General features: G+C 44.3%; 1 protein-coding gene across 2 annotated transcripts in view; it reads left to right on the top strand.

Annotated features, from left to right (window-relative positions):
• The window catches only part of CTBP2 (C-terminal binding protein 2), a 274,992-nt gene that overhangs the window by 29,799 nt on the left and 222,215 nt on the right, over positions 1–22,978 (top strand). The window lies entirely within an intron of this gene.

Genomic DNA, 22,978 nt, shown 5'->3' with positions numbered 1-22,978 from the left:
AAAAGAGAATAAGGCACTTTAAATCATTGACCGTCTAAACAGTAGAATAAAAACAAAAAGGAAAACAGGAAAGTAATAATATGCATTATTTAATATGGATTGAGCTGAGGAGGAAGCCAAGAAATAAGGGGCGGGGGTGGACCAGGAAAGCAAGCCTTATAACCAAGGCAGTGAAATTTCAAAATATCGTTCCTGGAATGTTTGTGTAAAAATTATCATTGGGGAAAAAACAACAAACAAAAAGCTAACAAAATTAAAGAATGCATATATATGTTGATTATACTGGTTTTAGAAAACAGAAGAAGTGAGAACATGCAGACTATTCTTTTAGAAGGAAAACACAATAAAACTTTATTGAGCTGACGAAAGAACAAAGCAAAATATCCGATCAGCTTTATAAAAAAAAAATTAAGATCCATCAAATAGAATTTAGATTAAGAGCTTATTTTATTTTCACTCCAGTGCACTTTGAGTTGTTCTATAAAGTATACTTTCCCAATTTTTTGTAGAGTAAGATCCTGGTAAAATTGCTGGCTTTAAGGTAGATGCTTTGGTATTGTGCTGCTGCAGTCAATTTGTTTTAGGATTAGTGTTGAATACAAATGGTTCTTTTCAAAGAGAAACCATAGTTGGATGTATGAGTAAAAAGAGCATTATATTGCCTAATGGAACTTCAGAGCGCCACAGAATCTTTAAAAGCTATTACTTGGAAGAGATACATTGCCATATATTGTCAAATGAGTGAAATGCTTGTTCTCCCCTGAGGCAAGGGCATCCTGATCAGTGGGTTGTTTTCCTCTACATCCGGGTAGGCAGGACCTAAACGTAAACTTAAACTTCCTGTCTCCCTTGGCGGGAAAACAGCCCACAGGAAGCCAGTTTCCGTCCTGCCTATTCGGATAGAGCAGGCACCATCGCATAGCTCCGTGCCTTCGTATAGGATTAGGAGTAGCTGAGAGAGTCTTGACTTGTTGTGCCATTTGTCTGTGTTTGTAAGTGTGTATATATCCCTTTTATTCCTTCCTCATTCCTTCCTATCCCTCCCTCCCCGGTGTGTCCTTTGTTAAACCCTCGGGAGTGAAGGCATTGGGGATCCAAAATGGCCGACGCCATTTTGCCCAGGGAGGACGATCTCCTGTCCGAGAAGGACTACGAAAGGGGACTGGTCCAAACCGTCCCAAAACAGCCTGCTTCTCCCAACGGCCGCAATAGCGGACCATTAGGGAGCTCGCTGCGCCCCGACCAGGCTCAGGCTGACGAGACCGCTCCGGTGCAAAAAAGGCGCGAAAAGCCGCGTCGCTGCAGCCGAGCGGGAGGAGAAAGAGACGGGGCCCGTTTTGCCTCCTAACGACCCGAGGATACTACCCAGAGAGCAGGCGTCTCATTTGGCGGCGGCAGGCTCCTTCCCGATGGGACCGGGTAAATTCGCGGCAACTGTTTTCCCCCCGTCGGGAGTTGGCAACCCCCCCCTGTTGCTCCAGCGGAGGCGGGAGGCCATTTTCTTTCATGGGAAAACGCGGATGAGCTAATTAATTGCGCTCTCCAGCGTCAATGGCAGGCCTTTCAGGCCTTTCAGGCACGGTTACCCCCACCATCTTGGGTGGTCCCGGATGGCCATATGTCTTACCCATACATCCAAACTCCTGGACCTGCAGGAGTTCATAGACCTGGCGTTCCAGAGCCCCCAAGGAATGCTCCCTGGCCCACTAAGGCGGCCATGAAAGCCCCTGTGGTCGAGCATGGGGAATCCCAGACTGATCTCTCCAAATCTACTAATTCTTCCCTTGAAGAAGGGGAGGAGAAAGAGGAAGGAGAGTTTGACACAGACGAGGAGGAAATCTCTCAGTCTGATGAACAACACTCCAGATTGTTCACTGGGGAAGATTACCAAGGGCTGTTAGCCAAGGCCATTTTAGCCCTAGACTTGAATGAGGATATCAATTCCTCAGAGGAACCCAACTCTAAGCTAAAGCAGGGAGTCAAGGAGTGTTTCCCGAGACCCCAACTTCAATCTAACCTGGTGCCCTTTCCTGAATTTTTCATTAGGGCAGTCAGAGAGGAATGGGATAATCCCTCTTCCAATCGCCAAGCCCCACACAATATAAAAAAGTTATATGCACTCGCCCCACATGCAATGACTATGCTAAAAGTTCCCCTGGTGGACGCGCCAGTGCTGGATCTCCAGTCACCGGGCTTAGTCCCAGAAGATGGTGTTGGTTCTTTAAAGGATCAACTAGACAGAAAATGTGATTATCTAACAAGAAAGTCCCACGAGGCTGCAGCAATGGCTATCCAAGCCAGCGCCACAACGTCTATATTTGCAAGGGCATCATACTTATGGTTAAAGAAAATTTTACAGCTGGTCCCAGATGATAACCTGAGAGCTATAGGGGGCCTGGAAAGGGTTCTAAGTGCAGTTTCTCTGATGGCAGACGCATCCCTTGACACCATGTCATTCGTGGCTAGGTCAATGTCTTCGGTTACGTCAATTAGGCGGGCGTTATGGCTGAGAGCCTGGCCTGCTGACCTTAAGGCTAAAACCAACCTCATGGCCTATCCCATTAAGGAAGGCAGGTTGTTTGGCGATAAGCTGGACAGCATACTGATTGAAACAAAAGACAAAAAGCAAGCCCTACCTATGCAGGTTAGGAAAGATCATCGCCCTTCGTCATACCCGTCCTTTCTTTCCTCAAAGGTGGCACCCAGATTTAGAGCAGACAATCGCAGAGGATCTTGGGGAGCATCCAGGGGAGCCTGGGGCAACTCACGTTCCTTTTGCAGAGGAGGGAGATTCCAAAGATTCCAAGGACCCCAGTCTAGAACGGATAAAGGGGATAGATTCTCCAAGACCAATCCCCAGTGACGCCAATCCCCCGCAGATAGGAGGGAGGCTGCAACATTTTGCAAATCAGTGGTCACTATCCAACCCGGACAAATGGGTAACAAAAATTTTACAACAGGGATACCTGCTGGAATTCACTTCTCAGCCCCCCGATCGCTTTATGCAATCTCCAATGTCATTCCAAAAGGGGAAGCACATCAGAACCCTCACAGCCATACAGCATCTATTGCATATCAGAGCAATAGAACCAGTCCCTGCCCAACAAAGATGCCAGGGAGTGTACTCACTTTTCTTTACCGTTCCCAAAAAGAACGGGGACTGGAGGGCCATCCTCAACCTAAAGTATGTCAACAGGAGGATGGCACACAGACATTTCCGCATGGAAACTGTAAAATCTATAGTAGAGTCACTCCTCCCTGGCACCTTTATGACGGCAGTGGACCTCACAGAGGCATACCTTCATATCCCTATACACCACGAACACAGGCGATACCTCAGATTTGCATATGGGACCAATCACTATCAGTTCAAAGCACTCCCATTCGGGCTGACATCAGCTCCAAGGGTATTCACGAAGATCATGATTACAGTCATCTCAGCCCTCAGACAACGAGGGGTCCAGGTACACCCGTATCTGGACGACATACTGATTTGCGCCCCGAGTTTGACTCAGTCCAGACTTCACACGGACATGGTATTACAGGTGCTGCAAGAGCACGGGTACCTAGTAAATTTCCAGAAAAGCTCCTTAGTTCCGTCCCAAACCATGACGCACCTAGGAGTACGAATCAATTCCAAACAAGACACAATTTCATTGCCAAAAGACAGAATGGACAAAATTATTTTACTGGCCTCGACTACGGCCAAGATGAAGAAAACCATGCTCATGTCCTTAGCAAGACTTTTGGGCCTGATGGTATCTTGTATCGGGGTGGTCCCCTGGGCCCGTTTTCACTCTCGCCCATTACAGAAGTTCCTTCGCCCATACCAACCAGACATTGTCAGAAAGAAGGTGAAATCGATCTCAATTCCCACACAGGTAAGACACAGTCTTCACTGGTGGTCCAAAACATCGACTCTAAGCAAGGCAACCCAATACATACAGGCCGAGCCTTTGCAGTTATTTACGGATGCCAGCCTAACAGGCTGGGGAGCCACCCTGAACCAACACATAGCGCAGGGGAGCTGGACTCTTCAGGAGTCAACACTACATATAAACCTGTTAGAACTGAGGGCGGTAAAGCTAGCCCTACTGCACTTTGCCGACAAACTCAGGAGTCACCACGTCCTCATAAGGACGGACAATACATCGACAAAAGCCTATATAAACAAACAGGGCGGCTCCAGGTCCTCGGCTCTGCACCGAGAAGCATCCCTGATATTTACTTGGGCGCAAACAAACATACCATCTATACGGGCAGAACACATCAAGGGCAGCCTCAATGTGCAGGCAGACTGGCTAAGCCGCCAGTACGTCGACGAAGGAGAGTGGGAACTAGATCAGGAAACATTTCATCTCATTACCAACAGATTTGGCACCCCCTCTGTCGACTTATTCGCCACAGATTTAAATCACAAGGTACCAAGATTCTACTCAAGGTACTACCACCCCAGAGCAGAAAGAACCGATGCCCTTCTGAGTCCCTGGCCTCAGGGTCTCCTCTATGCTTTTCCCCCGATACCCATCCTGCCCAAAGTATTGCGGAAGATATATCAACAGAGGGCCAATGTTATTCTAATAGCCCCATTTTGGCCACGCAGACCGTGGTTTGTAAATCTAAAGAGACTTTCATGCCAGGAACCTTGGCTGATTCCGCAATCTCCAAACATGCTGACCCAGGACCCTCTCGTGCACTCGGATCCACAATGGTTCTGCTTGACCGCGTGGCACTTGAGAGGATAGCGCTAGCAGGCGAAGGATACACTAAGGAAGTGATCGATACAATCATAGAGGCTAGACATCCGTCCACGAGACGCATGTACAACGTGTCGTGGAAAGCCTTTGTCAGATGGACCAAAAGAAAGAAGGTTGATACTCTTCAACCAGGTATACCAAAGGTATTAGAATTTCTACAGGAAGGGTTTCGCCTAGGTTTATCAGCCTCTACCTTAAGACGACAAGCGGCAGCCTTGTCAACTGTCCTACCTCGCTATGGCGGGGTCACTATAGCTCAACACAAACATGTGTCAGCCTTTCTAAAAGGGGTAACTCAAGTACAACCACCCACAGTCCATAGATTTCCCTCATGGAATCTTAACCTAGTACTCAAAGCCCTTACGTTACCACCTTTCGAACCCCTTAGGTCTGTACCTTTAAGATTCCTTCGCATGAAGGTCCTTTTCTTAACAGCTATAACATCTGCAAGGAGGGTATCGGAACTTAGAGCCCTTTCAATTAGGAAAGGATTATGTGTCTTTCATAAAGACAAGGTCGTGTTAACTCTCGACCCGACCTTCCTGCCCAAAGTTAACTCCCGATTCCACAGGGCTCAGGAAATTAATTTACCTTCCTTCTGCCCTAAGCCAAAGGGAACTCTAGAGAAACTGTGGCATACTCTGGATTTAAGGAGAGCCATACGTATCTTCATAGACAGGACAGCTGAAATCAGGCAGTCGGATTTCATGTTCGTAGGGATCTCTAGTCCTAACAAAGGGCAAAGAATGACAACCGCGGCCATTGGGTACACGTTGCGCCAATGTATTAAAGAGGCATACCAGAGCTGTGGTACACCAGTTCCAGAGGGAATTACGGCCCACTCACTACGTAGCGCGGCCACAACAGCAGCATTTGCCAAACAAGCTCCTGTTGAGGAGATCTGTAGGGCGGCCACATGGTCGTCGGTGTCAACCTTTGTAAAACATTACAGGATAAACACTTGGTCTTCAGCGCAAGCGGCTTTTGGTCGCAGAGTGCTTCAAAACGTGGTAGATTAGTACGATTCCCACCCAGTGGAGAGCTCTGTAAAGTCCCACTGATCAGAATGCCCTTGCCTCAGGGGAGAATGAAGCCTTGGATACTCACCGTAAGGGCTCATTCTCTTCTGAGGCGAAAGGCATCCTGCCCACCCATAGTTATTCAAATTGGCTAAATCAGTAATCAATGGGTCCATCTTGTTTGCCGTATGTTAAATGTTGTGTTACATTTGTTATGATTATTCTGGTTTTGATTGTTAAGGCGTTCCACAGAGTATTATAGTTCCTGTCAACATAGCTGGTCTAACCGGTAACTGGCTTCCTGTGGGCTGTTTTCCCGCCAAGGGAGACAGGAAGTTTAAGTTTAGGTCCTGCCTACCCGGATGTAGAGGAAAACAACCCACTGATCAGGATGCCCTTCGCCTCAGAAGAGAATGAGCCCTTACGGTGAGTATCCAAGGCTTCATTTGAGGTTTGCAGGGGACTAATGAAAGTATGTTCAATTTTGGGTTGCAATTGTTATGTATTTTTGTTGTTGACTACCCTTGACTAGCATCATTTTTAAGTGCTAGTTAGGCTATAGTTTTTTTTAATGCAAGGTGTTCATTATAGTTGCCTTTTCTTTGGATGGCTTGTCATATTCTTGCAGGATAATGATGTGGTAAAAACTGAATGACTGTATGAAAGTGTAGATCGTATAGAAAGTGTAGACTGTATGAAAGTGTAGATCGGTGCCCAAAGTAAGTGACTTTCTCTTATCTTTATCCTTCATGGATCTTTGATTTTGATACATAATGGATGAAATTCATGCCGACCAATTTTTTTAGAGTACCTCTGGTCTCATGCCTTTGCTGCTTGACTGTTTCTTCCCCTAGACTCTTGCTTCTGTATAATATATTCTTCCAGGCCTTACCAAGCTGAGGAATTTTGTTCACAGCCTAGTTTGAATGAAGTGGCTGCCCAGGTCTGGGAGGGCTCTGTTTTTGGCAGCTTTATGGGCTGGGTGTCTGTTTTATAGATATCAGTATTTGTAACATCTGCAAAAATCAAGCGGGAATGGCACCTTAAAAACGAACAAGCGTTTATGACTCAGAGCTCACTTCATCTGACAAGAGTTTCAGAGGGTAGCCGTGTTGATCTGCGGTAGAGCAGTTAGATTCGAGTTGAGTAGCACCTTAGAGACCAACAAGGTTTTAGGGTATAAGCTTTTGAGAGTCTAACGAAGGGAACTTTGAGTCTCAAAAACTAAAGCTCTGAAACTCTTCTTGGTCTCTTAAGGTGCCACTGGACTCAAACCTAACCGTTCATGTGACGCAGTGCACTGTGCCTGTGATGAATTGAGTTCTGACTCAAAAAAACTTAGGCTGGAATAAATTTTGTTAGTCTGTAAGGTGCCAGTGGACTGCTGTTCAATTTTGCTTCAACACACTGTGGTTATTATCTCTGTGGAATTTAGGTTCAGAGGGTAGCAATGTTGGTCTGCAGATTTGAGTCCAGTAGCATCTTAGAAACCAACAAGAGTTTCAGGGTATAAGCTTTCAAGAGTCAGCACTCCCTGTGTCATAAACAGTCGAGTAGAAATGTAGATCTGAGGCCTTTTATCCTAGTCAGAAGGTGGGAGAAGTGTGGTAAAAATGCTTGTCGTTTGCATCCTTTACAAGGACTCAGATCTACATTTCTATTCTATTGTGTCTGATGAAAGGAACTTTGACTCTCAAAAACTTATACTTTGAAACTCTTGTAAGTCTTTAAGGTGCTATTGGACTCGAGAACCAGCGTGGTGTAGTGGTTAAGAACGGTGGTTTGGAGCGGTGGGCTCTGATCTGGAGAACTGGGTTTGATTCCCCACTCCTCCACATGAGCGGCGGAGGCTGATCTGGTGAACTGGATTTGTTTCCCCACTCCTACACATGAAGCCAGCTGGGTGACCTTGGGCTAGTCACGCTCTCTCAGCCCTACCTACCTCACAGGGTGTCTGTTGTGGGGAGGGGAAGGGAAGGTGATTGTAAGCCGGTTTGATTCTTCCTTAAGTGATAGAGAAAGTCGGCATATAAAAACCAACTCTTCTTCAAATCTAACTGCTCTGTGGAATTGTAATTTATCTGTGATCGGCAATGCCGTGTTCTGGAGCTAGGTGCCACTGTTAGCTGTTAGTCTTCGCCCATAAGAGTAAAAGATACCTCTGTAATATTATCTGTGCCCTGACCTGGCCCGTGAATGCACCAGCAACTTACCTCGCTATTTATACGTGTCGAGTACAAAAGAATCGAAAACGAAATAAAAATTCTGTTCCCACCATGCCGCTTTTCTCCGGTTTTTTGATAAAATTCGCATGATTTCTGTTCCCACTGCACCGCCTTTCTCCGCTGTACTGCTCTCAAAGGAAGGACGGTGATTGGTCCAAGAATTCGTGGGACATCCCATAACGGTAGCGGGGAAGGTTGTTTAGAAAATGGCGGCAAAAAAGGGAAAAAAACCTGAGAATTGTACTGCGTGGCGGGAGTTCGAGGGGAAAGCGAAACTTGCCGCCAACCCACCCTCTCGCATCTAAGCATGCAAATTAAAGGGGGGGGCTCATTTTGCAAGCCTCGATTCCGCCCCCTCCCCCCTCTGCCCCCTCCCCCCCCACTCATGCCTCCCCACTCCGGTTGACTTGGGAGTTTGTGCCGGAATCCGGCAGGCGACGCTTGCAAAAAAAAAACCCCAATTTCCCCCCTTCCTCCTTTGCAAAGCCGAAAAGGGGGGGAATGAGTGTGGGCGGTTAGGAAGGATGGGGGGGCGGTGGGCTTTCAGCGGGGTTGCATGTTCCCACTTCATTGCTCCGCGTGAGGAACACGTTTTATTTTTATAATCCACCGTATAAGCGGATCCTCTTACCACGGAGAAATTGCGCTCTGGAGACGTCCTCAGAATCCTTCGGGTGAGATGAAGTGGGAACATGCAAGGAAACCCCACAGAAATCGGAGCGGGAAACGTCCAGTGCGGACACGACCCTGGATGGCCCAGACTAGCCTGATCTCGTCACATCTCAGAAGCTAAGCAGGGTCAGCCCTGGTTAGTATTTGGATGGGAGACCACCAAGGAAGTCCAGGGTTGCTGTGCAGAGGAAGGCACTGACAAACCACCTCTGGTTTTCTCTTGCCACGAAAACCCCAAAAGGGGTCACCATAAGTCGGCTGCGACTTGACGGCACTTTACACACAATTTTATCTGTAGAGAAATTAAAAATTATGCAGATGTGTGAAATCACATCTCCCCGCCCCCAGCAACTGCAGAAAGAGAACCATAATGACAGATTTGTATAAACTTAAAGTTAGCAAAGAACTAGTGAGCTTCAGGTTAAAATGCCTTTGTGGATTTCTGTGGAACTCAGTCTGGAACTCAGCTTGGGGTGTCTATAATGCCACATGCAGTAATTTAATCTGCTCTAGGTCTAAGCACGCATACTTCGATATAAGTTCTTTTGTAATCAGCAGAACTTTGGTCTAATTCAGTGTCTTTAGTATTATGTAGGGGTTGCTAGTTGGTTAAATGTGGATAATAATTATCATATAAGGGGAGACAAAGTTTGTACAGCACTCCGCATATCAAAAAGCCTTAGACACTGTTGTCTACCACTGGGTTCAGATGGGACAAGACAGGGATTTTCCCCCCAGCTAGTGTGCTTGGATGCCTGGCTTGTAGCACAATGGCCTGCAATTGAATTAGTTGATGTAGTCAATGCTTGCATTCAACTTGAGGGTACAGCCATACCCCATCTGATCAGCTTTGCCAAACCTGCCCTTGAGGCCATCTTATTTGACAACATTGGAGGTCTGTCTGGCAAAAGTTGGATGGGGCAAGTTTGTCTTCTTCTGTGACACAATGGTATATCAAAGAATCGAAGGGGATAAATCCAACCAACAAAAGTTTTCTGGGTGAAAAACCTTTTCTCCATTCAAAATAACACCAGTTCCACTTCACCACTTGTGCACTGTGGATTTTTAAAAACTTTTCCTTACTGCACAAACATTGTACTTAACCTGTTATTATCAATGGGACTTTGCCCCCTGTATCACGTTCTGAATTATAATTGTAATTATTTCCTCCCTATTTTCTTTTTGCTGTGTTTGCCTGCTGGCAGTCTATTCCCAGGGCCTGTAACCCTCTGGTACCTGATGGTCCACAATTTCAGAATCGCTTTTGTAGATGATACTGGCATTCAGCGTTTTCCAAGTATCTTTTGTTTTTTGTTTTTGGTGCTGTCAGTGCTTGCTCAGAGTCTACTATTAAGACTCCTGTTAGTAATCTTTTGGAGATGATTAGCATTTAACAGCATGTAGAACTAAAGGTTTATTTTATGATCCCTTTCCGTAGGGCACCGTGGAACACCTTTTAATTAGCCAGGAGTTAACCCTTTTCACCACACCCAGTGAGTAATTATAGAGTACAGCCAGATTTTATATTGGAATAATTACTAATCTCTTTCATTTTGATATAGATTCAGCAGTAGACAAAGAGAAAGTGTACTTTGGGGCAGATGTATATATTATCTGTCAGTGCACGTACTCCCAGTGGTAATTTTTACAGGAGACAACTTAAAACAAGGGTGTCTTTCAATTCACTTGGTGGCAGCTATGAGTTGGCAGATCTTATACTTGCTGGAGTGGAGCGAAAGCTTCGCCTTCCCTATCTGGTTGAAAAGTCATAATTCACAGCTTTCTAAAAGCACAGGGTGAGAAGAGTTTTAAAACTGTAGTTAATGGTTAACCGGGGTTAATGTATCTGTATGTTGCACTCACTTTCAACTGCTGTCTTCTCTCTGTTTTGCAAGAAATACTGGCCTTATTCAGGCTTAAAAAATGGTGCTGGGCCCAAGATGCTGCTTAGTTTATAAACTAAATGGGAGTACTCACTAAAATACATTGTGTCTGTATGAGCAGCAGTAGCTTTTCTTATCGTATGATTAATACAGACTTCTGTTTAATGCTATTAAGTATAGTGTTGAAATTGATTTATACTAAGTGCAGTTAAAAATTTTGGCTGTAAATTTTCCAAGAAAGCTGGGAAGAATCATAAAGGAACACCCCACCAAGTCTTCATGTAGAGAAAGTACAATTTCACATTAATCTCGGTGCAGGGTAAGCAGTGAATTCTTTTCATGCAGTCAGATTTCATGAGTTAGTGGTGTGCATAACGCCTAGTTGTGTGTTTCGGAATTACTGTAAGTACAGCACTAAAATAAGCTGTTGTGACACTTCTTTTGAAAGGGTTTCTATCAAAAGGGAGAAAGTAAAAGGGCTATGCGTAATCAATATAAATGTCAGTAGCATATTTTAATAAATTCTTGATTTAGCGTGGACTGTTTGCAGTCACATGTTTGTAAGAAATCCGCCATCCCATTTTGAAGGTATGTGACATTTAAAAGATCTGTAAAGGAGATTGGTTTGACAGCTTCAAATTACATTTGAAAGAGTTTTTTTTTCTTTTCAAAACAGAAAATGAATACTTCCTATTCTAAATGTCACCAGAAAGACACAACATATTTAATCAAATTTATGTATTTAATTTATGTAAAATATGATTTTTCTTTTCTTATTCATGAGACAGGCATGTGTTCCATTTTTTGCCATTTTCAAAGGTTTAGCAGAGGCAGTATTTGAAACTCCTGAGCCTTTTGGATAAATTAATCTATTGTTCTGCATTCTGGGATTCTTTAAAAATTGGCATTGAGTCCATTCTTATCTAGATATTAACCTGTAGTTGTTAGTTCAATATATAGCGCAATTTTAAAAGAAGGATTTACTAAAGATTATTGTAAGTTTTTTTTTGGTAAAAACAACATGGAAACACTGGTTGAAGCTGTTGTACTTTGGTCACATTATGAGAAGGCAAGAGTCACTGGAAAAGACAATCATGCTAGGAAAAGTTGAAAGCAGCAGGAAAAGAGGAAGCTCCAACATGAGATGGATTGACTCTATCAAAGAAGCCATGGCCCTCAATTTGCAAAATCTGAGCAAGGCTGTTAAGGATGGGACGTTTTGGAGGATGTTGATCCATAGGGTTGCCATGAGTCAGAAGCGACTTGACGGCACTTAGCACACACATTGGTTGAACACACTGCTGTGATACTTTGACCATTAACTTTTGAAGTTATATATGAAGTGATGGTTCGTTTGATTAGTATGTCAGGGAATTTTGTTTCAGGGGTTGCAATCCACAACTCTTTGTCTATCCCAATGCTCTCAGATCCTCCACTGTCAATTAGAATGCATAAGCTACTCTATGCAGATTAAAGCTGGCTGATCTTGACCTACATAAGAAAAGCCATGCTGGATCAGACCAAGCCCCATCAAGTCCAGCAGTCTGTTCACACAGTGGCCAACCAGGTGCCTCTAGGAAGCCCACAAACAAGATATTTTGTACAGGACTCTATTATACTTGGATATTACCATCAAGTCACAGCTAACTTATGACGAACCCATAGGGTTTTCAAGTCAAGACACAGTGAAAGGTGGTTCACCATTGTGTTGTACTAGTAGACTTGTTTTTGAATGGTGAATGGCTAAGTAAACATGGGCTATATTTATGCTTAAAGTTTAGACCAGCCCACGTTGAGCTTGTCACCTATTTCATACACTAAATTTTATTCCATCAGAGCAGTACCAGGGGTGCTTGGTCTGCTATCTGGAATTATTGGTAATAAAACTGCAAATTGTGATAAGTGTAGATGTTGTGACTCGAGCACTGAACACTTGATGTCAGAAAATGCCCCACATGAAATCCAGGGAATAACTGGGAATCAGATTTCCAAACAAATGGTCAAGGAGACACACAGAGCTCAGGATCAGTTTATCTCTGCTGTAAACTTGCCTGGTATCCATTAACTGATCTTCCCAGTGTTAAGAGGAAATAGTGGGAGTTTTGTCCCCAAGTTTGGATTAGGGGCATGGTGCAGGAGTTTAATGTGCCTCCCCCCAATGGTACTACTGATTGAAATGGATCCTCTATGGAGTTATTAGCCCAGGAGAGGGGGGAAAAAGCATGCAAACAGAACTAATTCAGACGTAATACCTGGCCGGTGGAGGGGACTTTGTGGCTTAGCCATGAAGGGAAAAGTTTAGCTCCCCCATGGCGCTGGACCTGGTTTGAATTTGGGCCCCAAGCAGTTGTAATTTCCCCTTTAGAAATGCTGGGAAGATCTGTTCACTGATCTCCTAGCATCTTGTCTAATGTGACAGAGATGACTACGAATGTTGCAGAGCAGTTTATGAAAGGGTAGCCGACCGTGCTTAGGGGAAGTACTCACTTGGCCCACAAGCTGAGAGGACTTTGATGTTAGGGCAGAGAATGTTTCTGAGCATTAAGGTCAATTGAGAGGATGAATCCTAGCAGCAGCCTCCAGGAACCAGCTGTTTATGCACTCTAAGATGAAATTTGAGATTTGGAAACTTAAGCCAATATGCCCAGTCATTCAAACTAACAGATGCCTCTCTCAGCCAAATAGAAAGGACGTATTTTGCAGACTTTTAAGTTACAGTCTTAAATCTGATTTCAGATATAGAAATATGTGGATTCCTAGTATGTTGGCTGTGTACAAATGGTGGCTTTTGAATTGCTTTCAGCTTATAAGTAGATCTTGTTTTGATGAAGCTGCAGAATCTGGTTCTGAACATTTAAGTATATTCTGAATAAAACAAGTGGGTTTATAGACTTCCATTATTTTAAAGTTATATTTGTAAATATAATGTAAAAGACAAACTACCCAGTATGTGATTAACTTCAGTTTATTAAAGTAACGGGGAACCTAAACATTCTTATTCAGGTAAGTAATTTGGCTGTAGAGGAAACCTTTGTAACTAAAGGCATTAACAGAATATGTACAATCCTAGAGTAGAGGATAATATGCAGTAATATATAACAGTTATTTTAAAAGTGTATGTTGAAGGCATCAGATTAGGAGTATATGTTCTGAATTTTTTTATCATGGTTGTGGGTTTGTAATTTATAGATGCACAAATACTAATAGTAGTTTGAAGACATGAGGGCGCAAGGTAACTTGATAACTTGCCACTGTTTTTCTTGTTCTTTTTATGTCTGTGTATGTTACTTGTAGGACTATTTTGCTGTAAAGCATTCAGGTAGGTTCTGTGCATTTTAGAAATGCTGGGGGAACTCAGCAATGTGAGGGCCAGGGAGGGAAGAACAGAAAAAATTGTTATATAAAGTCAGAAGTGGAGGATCCACAAGGACTTGTGGGAAACATCTCATTTTCTCCCCCCCACTATTTCTTCATTTCCTTTTCCGAAAGTCCTCATAGCTTGTCCCCTTTTCCCGAATCCCTCTCTCCTTCCCACCCACCAGCCTATCTACATTTATCTTCAGCTTTCCCTCTTTCCTTTCTCCAGCAGAAGAAGTCTGGGCTTGTTGCACTGTGCCAGTCACTTGGTGGGAGATGGGCCATCAAGACCTTGGAGGAGCACAGCTACTTAGTCAATATGGAAAAGAGCAGTCGGACCCCAAAACAAAAGATGCAACATCTGGGAGTCGTAATAGACACGAGAAGGAACTTCTTATTTCTCCCTCAGGACAAAGTTCTCAAGAACTCTTTGATGGCATGCTCCATGGCCAGGAGCAAATCGGCTTGCCTCATGGCCCTGGCCTGTCTCCCAGGGTTTATGATCACCTGTATAGGTTCAGTGCCATGGGACTGATTCCATTCTCGGCCCCTACAATGGCTTCTTCGCCTGCATCAAACTGACATTCTGCAAAGACGAGGCAAGATTATCATTTTTCCATCGAAGGTCCTAAAGGGTCGTCTTAGGTCTGAGAAGTCCAACATCAATCAGGGACAGACTTATTCAGTCGAAGACCTGATACAAATATTCACTGATGCCAGCCTGGAGGGCTGGGGAGCCACAACAGGCAGTCACCTGATAAAAGGCTCTTGGTTGAAAGAAGAACAGGCCTGCACATAAACATACTGGAGATTAGAGCAATAAAGATGGCTCTTCTGAAGTTTCGATCCCTGATATCCAAACACCAGTTATTGACACGTACCGACAATATAGCAGCCAAAGCCCACCTTAACAAGCAGGGGGGGTGCTAGGTCGTCAGCTCTTCATCGGGAGACAGAGAACATTGTATCCTGGGCTGAAAAAAACTTGCAGTCCTTGCAAGCAGAACACATCAAAGGAGCCCTCAACATACAGGCCGACTAGCTCAGCAGAAAGGAAGTAGATGAGGGACAGTGGTCTCTAGACAAAGCAGCCTTCAACAGCATAGTGGACAGATTTGGTCCTCCGCTCCTGTTTGAGCCATTAAGGGATCTGTTTGCATCGAGCCTGAACCATTAGCATCTTTGGTTTTGTACACGGTACTTCCACCCAGAAGCAGAGATGATAGACGTCTTACTGAGCCCATGGCCTCATGACCTTCTGTACGCCTTTCCACCACTACCCATTCTACCGAAAGAACTGAAGAAGGAACAATGGGAGAGGGCGGAGGTCATTCTGATAGCTCCATATTGGCCTCGTCTGCCCTGGTTCTCCACACTGATAGAAATTTCAATCAGGGACCCCAGGCACATACCAGTAATGTCCACCCTTCTACATCAAGGTTACCTTCTACATCCAGACCCTCAATGGCTTTGCTTGACTGCCTGGAGATTGAAAGGTAAGGCTTTTAGCTGTTGGCTACAATCCAGATGTGGTTGATACCATCACAGAGTCTAGAAGACCATCTACCAGATGGATCTATAATTTTTCCTGGAAAATTTTCGTTCTCTGGTATAGAAGGAAGCATGTCGATCTGCTGGCTCCTTGGTTAGACAAGCTGCTGGAGTTTCTTCAGGATGGAGTAAAACAAAATTTTAGAGCCTCAACTTTATGTCGGCAAATAGTGGCAATTGCACGGTGGCTGAACATTTTGTTACAAGACATCCACATGTACAAACCTTTCTTAAAGGAGTTGTGCATACCAGGCTTCCGATCATCCATCGTTTCCCAACTTGAAGGCTACAGATTTTGACAGCGCTCACGAAACCACCGTTTGAGCCATTAAGAGAGAAATCACTGAAGTTTCTTAGAATGATAGCCCTGTTCCTAACTGCAGTTGTGTCAGCCTGTTGGGTTTCAGAGTTAGGGGCTCTTTCCATAGTCCACAGGGATATGGTGGTACTGAGACCTGATCCCACCTTTAACCCCAAGATGAATTCCATCTTTCACTGTCAACCAGAACTTCACCTCCCCTCCTGCACTCACCCAAAGGGGAAGAAGGAAAGAAATGGCATACTTTGGATGTAAGAAGGGCTCTACAAATTTATATCAGCCGTACAGTGGATATCAGACATTCCGATTCTCTCTTTATCTCTATAACTAATCCCAACAAAGGCAAGAAGATGTCTTGAGCCACTCTGAGTTACACCTTGAGACAATGTATAGTGCAAGAATATAGGTCAAGCAACATCCCAGTTCCAGAAGGAATCACGGCCCATTCAGTCCACAGTTCGGCCACGTCAGCAGCCTTTGACAAGCAAGCATCTGTAAAGGCCACTTGGTCCTCTGTATCTACTTTCATTAAACACTACAAGTTTAACGTCTTCAATTCACCTGATGCGGCTTTTGGCCGAAGAGTTTTACAGCTTGCCTTGGAAGAAGAGTAAATTTCCTGCCTTGAGCTCTTGGAAATCCTGCAGTTTCCAAGATGCTTTTCCCTCAGAGCATGAACGGAACCTTGACTGCTTACCGTGAGGGTTCTTTCTGCTCTGCGATAAGAAGGGCATCTTGCCAGTCTAAAGAAAGGAGGACAAGGAGGTCGGAGTACGCCTCCACGATATCTGCCAGACATGCACACAGTACAAGACAGTCACTGGATCACGGAAAATGGAGAGAGAAGTTGGAAAAGAAGAGAGAAAGTCACTCCTTCTCCTCTATTCTATATCACAGCTAGTTCTGTGTTGAAATTTTTTGTCGTTATTTACTATATACTATTTGCCATTAGTGTTTCATGTTACTATGTTTCTTCCATATTTTATTCACTTTCTTAATTTAGCTCGAAAAGTTTTGACACTGGGCTAGCTGAACAATTCCCGGCCAGGAAGACAGGAAATGGTTTAGTTCTGCCTCCCTGAGCATGCAATGAGTATCACCCACAGTTTCCAAGATGCCCTTCTTACCTCAGAGCAGAAGGAACCTTCACAGTAAGTAGTCAAGGTTCTGTTTTCCCGCCCTTTTTATCATGCTGCTCAGCTGAGTCTTAGCAGGTGTGCCAGGAGGTCTCCTGCCGGCTGTCCACAATTGACAACTCTAACTGGACAAAGTTGTGTAGCAAAGCAAGACTGGGCACAGTTGAATGGTGGGAAAAAATGCAAGGACTTCTGGAGGGCTCCTCAATTTTTTTATCTGTATCCTTCTCCCCCACACTACTTCCTCTGTTTCTCTTCTTGGCCACCTGCCTTTTATCTTCCCATTTTCAGCTATATTATTATACTTCATTTATTTCCTTTATACACCATCTTGTAGGAACCCAAAGCAGCCTACATCATTCTCTTCTTCATTTTATTTATTTATTTACTACATTTCTACCCTGCTCTCCCCAACCCGAAGGTCGGGCTCAGAGCGGCTTATCCTCAGAGGTCGGGCTCAGAGCGGCATTTTATCCTCACGATGACCCTGTGATGTAGGCTAGGCTGAGTGTGTGTGACTAGCCCAAAGTCATCAGTGAGCTTCCATGGCAGAATAGGGATTTGAACCTGGGTCTCATCAATCCTATTCTGAAGCTGTAACCACTGCACTACACTGGCTGTCAAGGGATGACTTTTTTTCAACAGTAGCAAACAGCCAGGTCTAAGTAAGTTATGCAAGCCTTGTCATATCAAGTCACCTGTAGTTGCTGTGAGACCTGGCCACAATGAGCCTTCCCTCAAAGGCCAAAATAGTTCTGGAAAGGGTCTTGCCTCTCCCCCTTCCTTTTACTGACAGAAACCAAAGCTTGAAGGCTGGCAGCACTGTTGTGCTTGCTTAGCAATAGCCAACGATAGCGTTCATTTCTTAAAGTGCTGCTTCTATGCATTTGAAGGGAGTTTAATTCCCATTTTATTATTATTTTTTAGATTCCAGATTTTTCTGCAGCCCTGGTGCTTTTCTCAAGTTTGTAGAAAGATCTGTCTTGTCTCTGCATGGCCTCATCTTTATATTTAATTCTCCACAAATGGGGCCATGTTGAGAATTAGATGAGTACTTAAATTCCTAAAATATGCCAAATAGCACCAATTTTATATGATATCTAAGTTATAAATAATGCATTTTAAATAAAGTAAGTTTACGTTTGATGGGAAAGTATTACAGATATTTCAGTTTCCCTCAGATATCAGTTTCTTTTTCCCCATTCAAAATTTTGGGAAAGTTTGCATTTCTAATTTGACTACCGCACGCATATTGGGAAATCTGAGTATGCGTCACCACTGGTGGTCAGTTCTGTCAAATGACATTACTCATGAGGTCTTACTTCAAGGAGATTCAGATATTGCTTGCTGGAATAAGGTTATGCTAGTGCCATGGGAGATATCGTCAGATGTTAATATGACTTAGATTGTCATTGGTGTTGTCATGTGCTGCCATTGTTAGGATTCCTTTATGTGAATATATTGGGCAAACATAGTCATCTTTGCATAGAAAACTTGAAAGATAAGTATGTCCAAGACATGTTTACGTACAATTGAGACCAAATATTATGTAATATTTTCACAATTTTATTTTTTTTCTTATTTTTCCATACATTGAGAGTTTCAAGTACTCTGGCTTCCAGCTGTCTTATCATGCAGAAAAACAAGACACTGTGATCTTGGGAGTGTTGATTGAATGGTGATACCATCATTTTGTATATATGATCCCAACCAGTCATATTCATAAGAGCAAGTCGTACTTGGGGTACAGATTTAATTTGACAGCCATTCTGAGATTGCTTATTAGAAAAATTTGTATGCTTGGCCATTTCCTGTCTCATCATTTTGCTGCTAAAATCCAAGCTAGTGTATTTTCATTGTGATCTTCTCTGTAACCTTGCTTAAACATGTCACCAATGCTTTTTTTAATCATATGTCAGCAGAGACGCTCTTCCTGAACTGTCGTAAATGGAAATGTGAAAGAATCCCTTCACGTAGCAAGGAGACTCTTCCATGTCCCTTATTAGCAGAAGCGTACGTGATTGCCTGTTTCTCCAAGTTGTTTTTCCTAAGCTTGTTGTAAAGCCCACCCATATATTATGAGGGGAAAGGGTGGACTTACTTGTCGAGTTGCCTTGTGTCTGGCTAAGCAACCTGCTCCTTCTGTTTTTACTTCTTTCTGTACCCTTGAGCTTCAGAAGCTGCCTAATGTTACCATCTAGTGAGTGAAGTGTAAGACTTTGAACAATATTTTGCCTCTAGCGCTATCATATTGGCAGAACATAGCTTGGAAATAAGTTTGCTGTTTTATTGTTCGGTTACAACCTATCCTACCGTCCAATGTGGATCAAAAGTTATTTTAAATAATGCATTGCAAGGTGAAGCTGAACGTTTGTAGGAAAAACACACAACTTTTATTGTGTTTCGCTTTGACAGATGCACATGACAGTTTGTCGAAGTCTCTTTGTTTAATAACCTTTTCTTTTGCCAGTTTTTTGTCTTTCTCTTTCTAGCTTAGTACAGTTGTACTGCAATACAGATTGTTATACCAGTCAGGGTTTTTTGTTTGTTTGTTTTGGTTTTTTTAAAGGAATGCTTTTTTACCATGGCCTTTCTAAATGTTCTGCAGATCAATGTCTATGAGTAATGACTTTTGAATTCTTTGAGATGTTAGTGATACATTGGCCAGCCTGCATTATGTGAACCTTCATTAGTATTGTTTACAGCAAGGCACACGTCTCTGTCATTTGAATCTTGATATATACTGAAATAAAATGAGCACCTGTTTGTAGGCAAGCTCACTGTCTTAAAAAACGTGGGGGGAAAGGAGAGGAGATGTGAAGAAAAATGGGAAAACTTTGCATTAGAGTTTCATTACAAAAGGGTTAAAGCATTTAAGCTGTGAATAGGAAAAAATAATCAGACGCCAAACAGAAACCTAACAGCCCATTCCTGGGGGGGGGGCTGAAAGTGGTCTGGAGGTGGCATGACTTCGCCACCAGTGTAAGTGGCCTCTTATCATGGAATAAGAGGCCCTTACACTGGTGGCGGGGGCTGCACGACGCTCCTTCGACACCCCAGTCTCTTCAGGACCTAAATCCCAGAAGAGAAATGCTGCACCGGCGTGGGGGAACGTTCCTGGGGTGGAGCTGGCGGTAGTCAGCTTCCAAAGCCCCTCCAGCCCTGGAACGCCTCCTTGAACAACAGTGTTGCTACGTCAGGTTTTTCAATGGGGCTTTACCCCCCATTTTTGATTTTTGGTTTTTGTAAATTTCATATCTATGAAATTATACTGACTCAGTTTTTACATGTAAAACTGCAAATATATCCAACGCCCTGGGGGGTGGGATTACCTAGGGGGGCACTAAGAGGCAAGGGGGCAGCGGGGGAGGGCGCTAGAGGCGAGCCCCTTCAACTGTGTTGTTGGATAGGGTAGGGGGCGCTGGGGTTGAGTTTGTGGAACTAAGGGGGCAGTAGCCTGAAAAGTTTGGGCATCTCTGCCTTAGCACATGCATCTTGGTGTTTGCCATCTGAGAAGTGGGAGGGAAACAAACCCTTGAAATAAAGAAAACACACACACACAGATTTTGTCAAAAACAAAAAAATTGTTTTGCCTGAACAGAAAAAGCCAAACAGAGTTAGCATATTTGAATGCTGAATTAACCTCTACAACATTGACGCCTCTGAATTATTCAACCTTGCATTATCATTATACACAGTAATTCACAGTATTTTTCCCAGTTTTTTTCAGGCCTTCGCATCTCGAATAGTGACTGAAGAAAGGAGTTTCGAGAGTGAGCCCCAGAGATTAGGAAGGTTGAAGTAATGAATAAAATTAAAGGTTAAAAAGCAGTCTAAACTTTATATGAAATAATAGAAGTCAGTGAAGACAAATCTACAAGGTATAATGTGATTAAAGTGTGATGAAAGAAAAAGATAAGTGAGCAAAGGAGTTAAAAATAAAATAAAAGGATGTATGTTAGAAACATTAGAGGACCAACAATACTAAGGGCAGTACAGTTAGCCAAGAAAGAGATCAAAGATAATGCTCAAGCCCCTAATGTTGAATCCAATCAGCTTTTCCACTGGAACAAGGGCGATCTTATCCGGTTCCACACCTTGTGTAGCTTCTCTGTGTGGGTCTCGTAATTCCTGGTATACCCTTTATGGGGATCAAAAGAGCTGAGCTGGTAGGGCTACTATCTTCAGTTTGGGAAATTTCTGGAAATTTGGGGGCAGAGGCTGGGGCCACAAAGTTTGGGGAGGGGAGGGAGCTTGGTGGATATGTGATACCATAGAGCAGTGGTGGCGAACCTATGGCACTCGTGCCAGAGGGGGCACGCAGAGCCCTCTCTGTGGGCATGCGCGCTGTCGCCCCAGCTCATCTAGAGAGTTGCAAATCCAAGGCAAAACCTCCCGTGCGTTTTGGCCATTTGGTCCCTCCCCTTGCTCACCAGCCGCGATAAGACCCTGCAGGATCCGCCTGGGCCTGCCTCCCCCCCCCTGCTTCCCGGAGCCTCCCGATGGGCCTCCGAGCAGCTCTGGAGCAGCAGCAGCAGGCAGTGGCGGCAGCAGGGCGAGCATGGAGCGCCAAAGCCTGGGGCGGCTGCTGCCGCTGCTTCTGGCTGCCCTGGCCGGCGCGCAGTACGAGAAGTACAGCTTCCGCGGCTTCCCGGTGGCCAAGCTGCTGCTGCTGCAGCGCACCTACGCGCTGGAGCAGTACGAGGGCGAGAACTGGAAGGAGAGCGTCTGTGCCCTGGAGGCCAGCCTGCGCCTCCACCGCCTGCTGCGCAACAACAAGGTGGACTGCCACCAGGAGTGCAGCAGTGAGGCTCAGGGAGCCGGCCTTTGGAGAGCCGGGCGCCGTGCTGGATGAGGGACTGGCTGAGCTGGAGTTCTTCAGGTGCGTCCTGTGGCGCGCCTCCTGCCTGCGCCGCTGCAAGCATGGCCTTCCTGTCTTCCAGCTTCGCTACCAGCCGGCCGAGACCCTGTGCGACTTCCAGGGGCGTGTCCCCCCGGAGACCGTCCGGTCACGTGATCCTGTTCAGAGTGACTCCGCTAGCATGGGATGAAGTGGGGATGTTAATGTATGAGTTGTTTTTTCTAAACTAAAACCTCAGTATTAAGGTTAAATTGCCGTGTTGGCACTTTGCGATAAATAAGTGGGTTTTGAGTTGCAGTTTGGGCACTTGGTCTCTAAAAGGTTTGCCATCACTGCCATAGAGTCTGCCCTCCAAAGCTGCAAGTTTCTCCAGAGGGCTGATATTTGTGCTCTGGAGATCAGTTGTAATTCCAGGGGAGATTATATATACACATTAATTTGAGCTTCACAATGATTGTCAAATTTTGTGCATTTTACAACTTCATGAAGGACTGAGCCAGTAAATGCCTCATACGTGTGTTTTGAGGGAGTCCAGCATAGCTAGAGGCAAATGAGCCTTAAATAAGGGCAGAAGCAGTTGACGTTTCATTAGCAGAGATTTTACTCATTTCAATGCTCAATAGTGCCTCCAAGCTCTGAATCCAGACTCTATCCAAAAATCTTTGTGTGTTTCTGAATTGTTCCACTGTGATTCCTTCACAAGTTGAACTGAAATGTGCGTGCATCTTCGGTTAAAAACAACAGTTTTAGAAAGGATCTGATAGAGCTTGCTGAAACTCAGCAGGAACAGAATATTTGAAATTAAGGCTTGAGAATTTTCTTGAGAATAACTATGGGCAAAATAACAGAGTAATACACATATTATAAACCTTCTCAAAATAGGAGTTTGATCTCTCTGATAGCTGTTTGGAAGAGATGTTAAATTTCAGTATACTTTGATGGGAAGCGGCAACTAGTATTTAATGTTCTGCACCCTTACGGTTTTCTTTTCCTGCTAAAAATGTCACAAAGTCCAATTATTGCAATCCTGTCAGATACTCTTTACGTAAGACCAGTGGTTTCAGGGGTAGGCCTTTATATGGTGGCACTATGGGATGTCCTTCCCCAGAGCATTCCTGATGCCTTCATTGTAGGTTCTAGTTGAAGAGCATTTTGCTTTGTTCTGCTGTTGGATTTTTTTATTCAATTCTGAATTTTG

The sequence above is a fragment of the Euleptes europaea genome, chromosome 5, assembly GCF_029931775.1.
Source record: "Euleptes europaea isolate rEulEur1 chromosome 5, rEulEur1.hap1, whole genome shotgun sequence".
Taxonomy (NCBI): domain Eukaryota; kingdom Metazoa; phylum Chordata; class Lepidosauria; order Squamata; family Sphaerodactylidae; genus Euleptes; species Euleptes europaea.
This window is presented reverse-complemented; position numbering and strand designations above follow the sequence as displayed.